The sequence below is a fragment of the Ischnura elegans genome, chromosome 8, assembly GCF_921293095.1.
Source record: "Ischnura elegans chromosome 8, ioIscEleg1.1, whole genome shotgun sequence".
Lineage (NCBI taxonomy): Eukaryota > Metazoa > Arthropoda > Insecta > Odonata > Coenagrionidae > Ischnura > Ischnura elegans.
Window position 1 is genome coordinate 47,330,295 of NC_060253.1, and position 13,226 is coordinate 47,343,520.

Sequence of the window (13,226 nt, forward strand, 5' to 3'; positions counted from 1 at the left end):
TATTAGCCCAAAAGGTGTCTCACAATGAATTTTGGCAATTGGTTTTATATGTACTTTTATTAGGTTGAAATATTTGTAATGTTAACGTAATTCAAAAAAGAATGAGACCAAACACGACGTTTTGATAACATTATTTAAGCATTTAAATCAAGGAAATAGTAGGAAATATACAATGGTGATTTCTGGCGGAACTCGACATCCTTGTAGCTGAGCTTCTCGGCAGTTTATGTGGCATTTTTCCGAAAACAGGTTATCAGGTTATTATCAGTTATCAAATTATGAGTAATACTATTAAGTCTCACTTGTCAGAGTTATTGAGCAAGGGATATCTTCTCAGGATATTTTGTTTCTCCCTACTAACAATCCGAATTCATCTACTTATCTGGCGCTACACTAATTAGAAAAGAATGTGTAAGTTGCCTTCTCTTTAGGACAAAAAATTTCATGGCACAGTCATATGTTTATTCTTCACCCTCTGCAGTATGTTCTGCGTAAGACGTACGCGATAGCATCAGTTCCGAACTTCACCTCGCACGAGTGGTTCCGTACTTTCCAATGTGGGTTGACTTCAAACTTGCGAGTGTTTTTAATGAGGGTTTAATAAAGTAAGGTTTCATTATTTTTTAGTTTTATTTTTATCTGTCTTCGAACCATCGCCCTTCTGAAAAAAAGTGAGTACTTTAAAAGATGGACTGAAAATAATTGAATATGAAGAAAAGCATCTGGGATAGAAGCTTGTGAATATTGGAAAACGCCTTGGGCTGTCCACTAGCACATGACGGTAGGGGTAGAGCGAGATACCTGGTGAAAACAAGAAGTGGGATGAAGCCGAGGCTCTGGTGGGCGCACCGCTGACGATTAACACAACATTGTTCATGCTTTACACATTGCCTAAATTACATGAAAATTGTATTTAATAGACAGGGACATTACAAATAATTGACTATTTGTGGCCTATGTGATCCATCTCACAACCAATCACTGCACCGGCGAAAGCGGTTGTTTTAGGCATAACATGCACATTGCTCTCATGAATACGTGTACTGGAAATGGCGTTTCATGGATAAGAATTAAACATCAGAGATAAATCCATAATAGCAGGGTAAATGTCGAGTGGAGAGCAAACATTTTTAGCGAGGTGGCGTGTTCCTTTGGGATAGCTATTTGAAAGAGATATTATTTGAATCAACAACATGACCTAAGTTTCTCGATGAAGTACTAGTATTCCTGTAATTGGCTAAAATCTTGTTTGAATCCTTTAATGAATATCATAATTACGTGCCAAAATCCTGCGTTTCCTGGGACATAGGCAACCCAGCCAAACATTCCCGCATCGATCTGTTTTCCCGCATTCATCGTTTTTTTCGTCCCCCCCCTGAAAAACGATACATCGAGTTTCCACTGTAGTTCCTGATTAACATGCCTATTCGATTTAATCTTTGAGTAACATTCGGACGCTTGTGTGCCCAGCCACACATGTGGTTGAACCATCATTGATCCTTAATTAAAACCATCCTCAAAAACATGCTCCTATCCTCACATTCTTTGTGTAGTGAGCATTCTATAAAAAAATATTTTTGGAGGCTAATAGGTACCGTATAAGTGCGTGTAAGAGGCACACCCTTATTTTGCGCTTCGGAGCTTCAGAAAAAAAACTTTTCAGCATTTTTTTAATGCTATCGCACGTTGTTGTAGACTTATGCCTGGACTTTCGACAGTCATCAAAATTTCCTCTTTCAATACTAATAATTCACACGGTGTTTTTCAGCTAAATTTACATGATATGTATGGCGCTCGGAGATGAGTAGGTATTCACTTGTAGTCTTAAACTTATGATGCTTACTAGGGGCGGTCGGATCGGATACCTCAGATCCAAATATCCACGAATAACGCCCTTCACCTTCATGTACTTCGAATCCAAATTCGTCGAAGAAATCGAATCTGAATCCAAAACCTTAAATCCATGCTTTCGTGAATGCAACGTCCCATAAGAGGGAGTAGATAGAGTTCCAATCCTCTCTTTGCGTACGGCGTTGCACTATGATCCTTGTTCTACTCACGATGAATTTTTTTTAAAGCTCTCGTGGGAGTATTGCAATAGAATTTCAGCCTTGGAAAATTTTAAAGCAAAACACGACAAGCACATAGCGTGAATCTTCCCAAGAGATTGGACGACAATCGGGGGAATCTCAGCGCGGTACGATAATAAACATGGTGTAGATTTCACAAAATCACCCCTGGCCCTACATCAGCCCATGCCTCTGGCATTTTTTTTTTCCTTTCCGAGAACCCACAGGCCATAAATCACTTGCCTCAAAGGAAAATACCAAGTTACACGGGAACAATCGGAACTTGTTTCATTCCTACCCCGTCTCATCAACTGACCTTGTTCGGTCTTCCAACTTCAATTCTCCCAGTTTCTGGAGCCCATTTACACTCCTTAGCAAGTCTTTTTTTCCTCAAATGGTCCTGACATGGTTACACGATCTTCAGGTACTTACCTCACCATCCAAACTCACCAAGGCCATGGTTTTCCTTTATCATGGTATCCTCAGGTTCAGACTGCCCGTGCTGCAAAATCCTTCATAATTAAGGACCTCATCCTCTTCATTCACCTTGACTTCCCACCTCAGGGTCTAATTTTAGCTTAAGTGCCATCAACACGTCCATTCTGAGTCTTCCTCCATCTTGGCAACCAACACCCACTGCTTTAAATTAGTGTCTCTTATGCGAAAGCGGGCACTCAGCATTTCCTTTGTGACACTAAGTTTGGTACATCAAGTTGGGATGATCTGTTCTTTTTCCTCTATCTCCAGTTGGACTATTGTCATTGTCACACCTGTACACAGCAACAGGTCTTGGTGTCTGACAGAGAGAAGTTAATTAATAATAGGGAAGTGCACTAATTTTTTTTTATTGCTGAATTTGAAAGTTTAGCCTAAAAAAGAAACATTAGTATAGTCACTTTTATTTTCTGCATCTGGGGTATGCACTTTAAAACGTTTTAAAAGTCGGAAAATTTCATGTTGCGCTGAAACACAGTGCCTCCATCTTGATTGAGATGTGACGTCACAAGGCAGTAGTCACCAGTGGAGTATCGCTGAATTCCGTCGCCTTCTTAAGCGCGGCGAGAGTTTCCGGGAATCGGTGGAGTTTGCTTCCTAAAAATGTCGTCTAGTACCGAAAACATGAATTCAAAATAGAATTATAAATGATTTTTTGTTCCAAATTTCATCTCGACGTCGAAACAAAAGCCTGGAGAAGATATTCATTCCCGTGCCTTAAGCACAAGCTATACGGAATAAATGGTTCAAGGCTGCTCCTGACTCCTACCTATCGATGATATTCTGTTTTGAAGATCATTTGAAGGTATTGTAAGATCAAATTGATATTTATATTATAATAATTTACTTAATAGGTACCTCAGTCACATCAGAAAGTGTGTTGAGTCAAAATATAGCATCTTCCGTGTAGACCTACGTAATTTATAAACTGAAAGTAGTTTGGTTAAAGAATTATGGCGCGACTGTTTTTTTACACGACCGGGCAAAATGCGTACTTTGCCCATGATATGTGCATATATGATAACAAACGATTTTTGTTAAAGTTAATCTTTATTTGTTGAAATTAGTACATTTATAGGTGATACAGATATAAAGGTACACGGCAGGTCGCGCGGCGTAATTTGTACTCCACTGGTGACGGGTTCATCTTGCTGATCCAAAAAATTAGCTACAATACCTCGAACTTTGAAAACTCGCAATATAGGCAGTCAAAGTACATTGTAAGAATACACGAAACCATTATAGCCCAGAATGTACGTACAATGTCGAAATCCTTGGTTTTCAAAGATTGACGTATTTTATACGCCAGCGCGCCCGGTCCAGGGTTATCTCCTTTGATTTCATCCTATTTGTTAGTTGAAATTATATATTTCAGAATGGTTCTTTTAGCACTGCTACTGAGGTAAACTGGTAGGTACTGAGTACAAGGTACTGAGGTATGAACTGAGTAAGTAAACTCCCTTTGGAGTAATGTGAATTACAAGTGTTCGAGATATATGGCATTTTATATTCGCTTTGTGTTCTTATTAATTATGCCTGTACGCATATTGTTGCTTGCCGCGAGCCTTTAATGGTATGTGCTCTTGCAAGAGAGGTTTTCATTTTTAATGTGGAAGTTGGTCAGTATAAGCAAAGAAAAAAATTAACATTTTAGCGCACACCAACCCTTGTAGTCATCGTATCTCGGCGTTTGTAATGACACTGCTAAAATACCTAAACGCCATAATGATGATAAAAAAATTGTCTCATGTCAATGATTGCTGCAAATATAATTAATGATAAACTTGATGCCGTATGATCACAATGAAGACAACAAAAAATAATGCCATGACGCAGTCCTGAACCACGGTCTTTCGGGTGAGATCTATCCTTAAAATCGCGCACGCTACCACTACCCCAACCGACCCATTGGAAAAGAGTGGTCATTTAGAACTTATATATATAACTTGTAAAAAGGAACGCATGAAAATTAATTAATTACAGCCTAACTAACGCCCTAATTGAAAAAGATGCAGCAAGGTACGCGGTCTCCCCTTGTTAGCCTTAACGTCTCGCATTTCTATGGAGCGTTGAAGCTGTCCTCCTTATTCAAAAATTCAGTAACCATTAATACATCAAAGTTTGGTAAACCATTTATAAATCGTTGGAATTTTCCTTCTCCCAACCAAGATTATCTTTTCTTGAACCCATCCTGGACAGCGAACCATTGCAACAACCAGCCAGCTCGGAAATAAGGCTAACATCCCATGATTCTAGTTGCGAAGGGCGAACGTTCCGGCCGGCGTGAATACATACGCAATGAATAAGTCTTGCAGCAAACGTCTGAAATAGGTTTATTAGTTTGACTCGGTTCTTACAAAAAAAGTTTTGGCATGATAAACGGCATTGTGTCAAAATATACCCAGCTAAAAATAAATGCCATCATGCATTTATTAAAGATTCAATGTGCTATTCGTACTACTCTTTCCAAACTTGAAGTTGACACGTAAATGAATATTAATATATTACGCAATGATGAAGTCGTTTACTCAAAAGAGAAGCAGCCACATATATATTCTGAAGATATTTTATGACAGCAAAAAACGGATACCCTCAAATTCTGTAATTTTTCTATGCAATAATAGTGGTAGAACAAAACGGTGTAGAAGCTGCCTTCTGCTACTGCCTTGTGACGTCACGGCCAATATTCAACATGGACACCCGTTTTCGCGGCCTTTGAATTTTTCCATATTTCAGACGGTCATCTCGAATAAAGTATTCACTATTAGGATTTAAACTGTGGTTTTACGACATTATGTTATTCTGAACTCTAATTTTAAAAATGTGTTTGGTGCATTTGAAACACTAGTGCACTTCCCTATTATACTTGTAGCTCTGTAGTTGAGGGTTCCAGCACTAAGCAAATCTTTTGGGGTAGAGGGGGATGAATCAGTGGCTTCAACTGACTATCTAAATTCCCTGATGTTGATTTGGTTTTAAGAGTAACGACTTCATAAGTGTCCACGTTCTGTGGCACAGCGAGGGGGGGGGGGTTTGGGGGACAAAACCCCCCCCTAGAGCTCAGAGAAATTTTTAAGTTTAATCCATTTTACTTATTTGGATCAGTATTACTTGTAAAATAGTGTTAGGATTAATCAAATATCTCTCAGGAAGCCGTAAAACTCGCCATTTTAAACCATTATTCTGAAACATTTTCTTGAGGAGGTCCCCAGCAACTCCTGCTTACCCTGGTGGGTATGCAATACCCCCACACCCGTAAGTATTAGTTGCGCCTAAAACTAGGGATGAGTCGATTCCGATTCCAATTACGATTCCTTCAAATCGATTCCCGATTCTCGATTCCGATTCCATCGATTCTTATTCCTTCTAACAGGTGCGATTTTGATTTATCTGTAGCATTGCTGTCATTAAAATTTAAGAATTGAATGGAATAAAATAACTAGGGATGGACGGATCCAGGATTTTTGGAGCCAGATCTTTCGAACCGGATATTTTCGATTCCAAATGTATTTTCAAATTCCTGCCATTAAAAAAAATTATTCAAGTTTATTCTGGGTACATACAATCAATGGAATGCTTTTTAGATTTTCATACACATTTTAATATTTTTATACATAAAAAATTATTTTATAGGCTTTCAAGTTGTTTTTTTTAAACATCTTTACATACTCAGGGCCTAAACTGTTACGCTTGGGTTTGGAAATGAAAATAGGAAAAATCTTAGGATGAACAACTGACCAGTGGCGTAGCGGGAGGACCCCCCAAAATAAAAAAAACAATTACTCTCCTTCATAAAAGGAAACAAAATAAATGAAAAATGAAATAAATGAATCTTTGAAAAAAGAAGTTTTTTTCTATTACGAAGGGTGTTAAAATTAGTTTGAAACCCTCTCCTTTGTACCCTGTTGTTTGAAAATTTCCCCCCCCTGGTTTTGGACCCTCCCTTAAAAAAATCCTGCCTACCCCCTCGACCATCGACTGAATTCAAATTTTCCTCACGCACGTTTCCCCCGAATTTTACTTTCTCATCGCATACGGACTTGTGTTTCACTCGAAAATGCTTCAGTATGGTGAGGTGGATTTAGCACATCCTCGCGATAATTAACGCCACAGTGCACGCACACGGCATTCATTGGTTCTCCTAATCTCAATGGAAATGTTTATTCACAATGAAAGACATTTTTATCGGTGTATCATTAAATTGAATTGCAACTGCGCAATTAGCAACACAATTATCAGTATTTAAAACGGCATTAACGTCACGTGCGATGAGGTGCTCAACCGCTCAGCATGAGGAAGGGGTGGGCGGCAGAAGCACGTAAAGGAGAGGTGGAGGGGAAGGAGCATTGGCGTAGCCAGGAATTTCGTTCGGGGGGGGGGGATCCAAAACCGGGGGAAATTTTTTTAAAAAACCAGGCACTAAATAATGGGTTTTAAACTAATTGTAACACTTTTTATAATCGAAAAAACTTAATTTGTTAAAGAAAAATTTTGTAAAACCCTGATTTTTCAATATTTTGTTTTCTTTTGTGAAGGACAATAATTGTGTTTTTATATTTGGGGGGGGGGATCCAGACCCTCCCCCTGGCTACGCCACTGGGAAGGAGCGCGTAATGGAGATGTGGAGAGGAAGTATCGCGCTCCCTCCGTATTTCAAACAACAAGGCTAGAAATGAGGAAGTCAAGGACGAAGAAGTCTGATCTTGCTTCAGTTACGTCGCACAGTGGGCTAGAATCGAAAAAAGCTGGCCAAAAGTTGCTAGAGTCTAAAGAATTGGTAAATTAACGAAACTTTTTACAAATTGTGTATTATAAAAATACAATTGAACTTATTTAGGATTATGTAGGCCACAATATTGTTTAGAAGGGCGATAACAATTAAAATAGGCAAATGTGATGCGGGAAGCAAACTCTACAGGGGCATGCCTACCTTCTGCTATGGAAATATCAAGGGAAAAATATAATTTTTCTGCCGTTGAAGCTGTCAAAGCTTGTGCATAAGGTAAATTTTGAGTCCATAAGGTTAAATTTTCAGTTGAAACTTTTCTGGTATGTTTTTCCCGATATGTTCTGATCTTCTAACTTCCTCGTGTCGGGCTCCCAATGTCTCCTCGGAAAGCTGTCCAATAGGAAGAATGTCATGTTTCACAATTCCCGCTCCATGTATTAAAACTTTGTGAATAGTCCCCTCTCTATTTGCCAAGACCACATTATGTAAATCTTGACTAGTCACTTTCGTTGTATCCATAACTGAGCAACTACTCTGTGAACGTCATTCGGCAATTCGACTAGGAATACTGAAAGGAGACTGACTCGGCTAGAAATGAGCGAGCCAATCGCATAGACGGCTTATTTCGGGAAAACTAAATTTCTATATTGGAAATATTTGCACGTGTTCAAAGTAAAAGAACAAATTTGGGTACACAAATGGGCAGCCGACGAGTGAAAAGGGCTTGGGGAGCGCGCGAACCGTTAGGTTTATTACCGTCTGCACGCGGCCTCCGCGCGAAGGATCAAGGGTAAAACCGTCATAAAAGGGTACATACCATAAAGGCACCGCATATAATTAGTAGTTGAGTGCAGTGCAATGCAATCTACTCTCCATGGTTTCTAACAAATTTATTATCAAACACTACTATATGAAATAAAAAAATATCAGGTAATCAGTTCCATCGACAGCCCAACTATCATCAGTCATACATGGGTAGCAAAAAAAATTGCGGACTCCAACTAGGAATCCATTTTAAAAATGAAAATTTTGCTTACCATTAGCACTGCTTCTCACCACAATGGAGAGTAAAATCGTTTTCGATGAATGAGGAGTACACTTATTGTAGTCACAACGAAACGGAGGCGGTTGCAAGGAGGCTTTGCTTCCCAGGTACAACTATATCCTCCTTTGAAGTGCTTCTAACGTTGACAGATCAATCCAGTGTTATAACACAGCACAGTCACTTACAGTGGATGTTCACTCGACACTCTCTCTAGGACAACTGATGCATGTGGTAGGCAAAAACAACCGGAAAACCCCTAGGGACACTAACTGAGAATTCCATTTGTCGGAACAAGTGGCGGAAAGGGTCGGCAAGAGGCGAAAACGTGTAAAAAGCATAACTTGGGATAGCTACCGATGAATTAGGGGAAGTAGAAAAGAGTCATTACCGGCAAGGTTGTAAAACCAGCATTGTCGGGCCAGTAAGTACGGAGGGTCGCAAATCCTCAACCAGCCGGCGCGGGCGCCTGCCGCTGCACGTGCATGACCTTCCCTAAACCCCTCGACCGCAGCCTGCCCATGATGCTTTAGGGAAATCCGAAATTCTGAGAAAATCCTTTCAAATATATTTTAGCCATAACTCTGCCGAGTACCCTTCCAATGACCTAATCGTAGAATTGCCAGTCACCAATTTAGCAAGAAACTGTTATCTGCGCCAAGATGTACGTTGAATTTAGCCATTTATAGTATAATATGCAAAAATCAAGGTTATTAGTATTCATAAAATATGTATTCAAGTGACTTATGTCATTGAACAGGCATTCCGTCGTCTTTATGCACGGATATCATATCCTTTCCTCGCTTAGTCCCGCCGCCGTTTCGTGGCCGCCACAGTGGTCCGAGTGGCCGGGGTGGATTCACATAAATATGGTCGTTAAAATTAGGATCGCAAGTTATCGCAAAAACTGCATTCTGGGCATTGTTCTATATGCTTTTGTCTATCTCACAGTATAAATAACTCCGTGTATTTCGATGTACATATAAACGATAATTACCGTTAAACAAAAAATTTCATGGAAAATCAACACAGTTTTTGAAAAATTATAAAAATATTAATTAACAAGTAAAATCAAACAAAAACTGTCTCTATTCATAAAATGAAGATCAATTTTATGGATAAAAATACTTTGAAACCAATATTCATAACAACGACTCTGTAATGAAGCCACAAAGTTAGCTATTTTCAACGGAAAAAATCAGGTCACTAAAATCTCTCTGACATGCTCTACTTTGACCAGCTGTAAAAATTATATTAACGCATTCTATGCTCTGTATGGCACCCTATCTTAAAGAGTACATGCTTAATAATAAATATCAACTGTTTTTGGTTGATTTGCGCTAACTTCATTTTTCGACTTTTGGCCAGCTTTTTTCGGTTTTGGCCCACTGTGCGTCGTTGCCTTCAAAGCGAAGCCGGGCGCGCTACATGATATATGTAGTTGGCGTTTCCAGTCCGTCTCTAATTGTTTGAAGGGTTAATGCTGCGCTTGTTTCTTTGAAAATTGTGCAGTTTGGACAATGTTGCATAACAGTAAAGTTTAATTGTAGAATTGTGGATAGAAAACTGAGTGGCAATCCATTAGAGCTGAAATATAAACAGAAATATCGTCAGGAATGCGTCTCGTTTGGTCTAATTCTTTTATTAATCTCGTGCATGCCATCTAATTTTCGAAGCTATCAAGATATCTTCGGGCCCAGAAAGTCACTCTCCTAGAATTTGTCGTCTAGAAACGTAGAATTGAAGCAGGTAGGCCAAAAAAGGTCAGTTGGTGAGACGAGGTAGGGATGAAACACGCTTCAACTGTTTTCGTGTGATTTGATATTTTCCTTAGAAGACAATGATTCACGGTCCGTGTGATTTCGGAAACGAAAAAAAAGCAACACGGACTGATGGGGACGGCCGAGGGTAGTTTTCTGAAATCTGCGACGTAGTTACTTTTGACGTGTTTATTCTCCTACGGCGCTGAGATTCCCCCGATTATTGTTCAATCTCTTGGGAAGAGTCACACTATGTGCCAGTCGTATTTTGCCTTTTTTATTTTCTAGCTGAAAATCCTGGCCACGGCTGAAATTCTACTCATAACCTCGGCGAGAGCTTACTAACAAAACGGTTCATGAGTAGGACAAGAATCGCATGCGACGGCGCATTCGAAGAAAGATTCGGAACTCTTTCCACCCGGATGGGACGTTGCATTCACTGAAGCTATTATTTAAAATTTCGGATCCAGATCCGATGTCTTCCGCGACTTTGGATCCGATGTATCCTATGAAGGGCAATATCCTCGGATATTTGAATCCGAGGTATCCGATCCGACCATCCCTAAAAATAACAATAGCCGCCGTGGCTACATTCTCGTTTGGCCGCGGTGGCTTAACAATAATGTAGCGTCCATTGCGTCTATACATACCAGAGCAGCCTGGCGGGAGCGCGGTGGCGGCCGAACGCAACCTGTCGAGTCCGGCCGGAGGCCGCGGCGGCTTATGCCAAGCAAGTATCAACTTTCTCAAGGGTTGCATTGATGAAACTGGGCTATGCAAACGCGAATGTGTCTAAATTTTTTTATTATTGACGCAGACGCGTGTTAGTCTAAAAAAGTTACATGCACAAAAAACCCGCTCTCAGCGTGTATTTATGAGATACTTTTTTCACAGGAAAACTTCCCGATCCCGTGGTTTCCAATTTTTTTTCTCTGAGAGTTTCTCACGAACACGCGCCATTTCAGGGTTCGTCGGTTTGTCGCTCTTGCCGACATTTTCATGTTTCCGAGGCCTCTTAGGCATGTTCGTCGCAGCACCCGCGTGCCGCGCGTATCCTCCGCGCCGGCAAAGCTGACACCGCGGCCGCTTAGGTGTGTGGCAGCCTTTATGCCCCAAACTTATAGTCTGTGCTCAAAACATTTATCTTCCTGGAATCGATTGAATCAGAATCGACTTTAGGCGATCGATTCTAGATTCCGATTCCGTGCTCGAGAATCGGTGGAATCGAGAATCGACATTTGGAATCGACTCATCCCTACCTAACAACCGACTCATCCCCCTTGCCTTAATTCCTGGCTGCGCCCCTGTCCACGTTCTCCACCAATCCAGCAATATTACTCAGATTCTCTGTATTTCATTCCCTTAAGAACTTTCTAGACAATGTCCTCTATGGGGTATTGAAGTCCAAAAGCCTCCACTTCACCATTATTTAGAGCTCATGCTCAAGCATTTCCGCCAAAGCTACTTGACAGTCTCAAACTCTAATACTTGAGACCGTGTTTCAGGTACATAGCCTTTGGATGAGCCAGTTTAACTCCCTGCTGCATCCCGTAGGTGGAATAGAGGAATCTTTCTAAAGCTAAGCTCTTGGAAAAGTCCTCCAGCCTCATGCACTCTATGAGATACTCAATGTCCACTCTGAACTCCTGAAGGCTCTTAAGAAGCAATTTTACATTCAATTCAGTGCGAAAATATACTATAATTTATTGAACAATATGTTTTTTAAACAAATGTGTTACTTATGCACTATAATAAGGAGTAAAAAAAGTCATTTGGTCACATTCATTAAGTGAGTTATTGGCAATGCTATCTCAAGAGTCCCCCCCGTAGCTATGCTCCAAGCTGAATAGTCAAATATTCCCAATACATATTTCTACAATAGGGTAGTTTCCTTCATCAAAGAAAACGAAAGGCATTGATTGCGATTCCTTACCCACCATTAGTGTATTCATAATATACAAATTATTTGGTTTTAGAAATCCCAGTTCAGACGAATGGCAATGGTTGATTTTAACCGCATTTGAAAAAGGCCAGATTGGCGCCCATGCGATACCACTCCACGTGACGTCACAGGGACCTAGTTTCTATACGAGTGGATAGGAGTTTTACATTGTCTGAGGTTACCAATGCATGCATGAGGCACAGAGCTCAGGGAAACATGTCTTAATAATCACCTATTAGAACTGCCTATGGTCGGAAAGTTTCCACCGTTTCATAAGGTATTTATAAACCATAATTAAGCCAAGCGCTACCTGTTAGCTGGGTACTCGGCTACCTGCTAGCAGCCTGCATCAGCAGCCTGCGCCTGGTGGCGCGCATGTCCTCGCCCCAAGGTAACCTCACTTTGCGGCAGCGGGAACCAGAATGTCGCCACACGGGCTTTTCCCGGGATTCATACTTACCCGTCTCTTTTTCGCGCGCTTGAAATTTTTCACTTTTCATTTAATCGCAAAAAATAGATATCGTCATTTAAAAATCTAAAAGTGTAAAATGCGTACTCCAGGAGTAATAATCTTTCGATTTAGGCAATAAAAAAGTGATAGGAAACCACCCTATTGTAAAACTGAACAACTTCCAGTTTTTTATTTTTCAAACATGCTACTAATTTTAGCTCAAAGATCGATGCCCTGAAGATGACAATGTGAGCTGGAAGTAGTGTGGTGTTCAAATAATCATGAAATCCTGAAGTGTTTCTGTTATGGATACCTTCCACTCTATCACGCTCAAATTCGTCGATATTAGCCAATAGTTCTCCTTAGGCAACTACTGCCAGATGAGTATTCAAGCACACAGTCCCGGCAGTTGTCTTTTCAACTAAAGTTCACAACTGTATTTTTGTTATTTATTTCTGACAAGTACTGATTTACAGTTCATATTCCTTTACTTAGGGAAGGATGAATTTTTTTTCAAAAATGTTTAGTAATTTTATGAGCTGGGTAGTCCTCAAATATTAAAAAAAAATGTTTATAGAAGAATTTTTGGCAACGGTATAGTTTTATCGAATCCCCAATTTTCGTCGGATCTTCACCAAAATTAGTATACATAACTTATTTCAAATTCTAAACAATCCCAGGGGTGGGCGAAAGCGCTTCGAGTACAAATAAAAATGAACTAATTCATTACTTATCTTG

The 13,226-nt window shown here is 40.0% G+C and overlaps 1 protein-coding gene across 1 annotated transcript in view; it reads left to right on the forward strand.

Annotated features, from left to right (window-relative positions):
* The window catches only part of LOC124163338 (putative thiamine transporter SLC35F3), an 85,310-nt gene that overhangs the window by 3,434 nt on the left and 68,650 nt on the right, over nucleotides 1–13,226 (forward strand). The window lies entirely within an intron of this gene.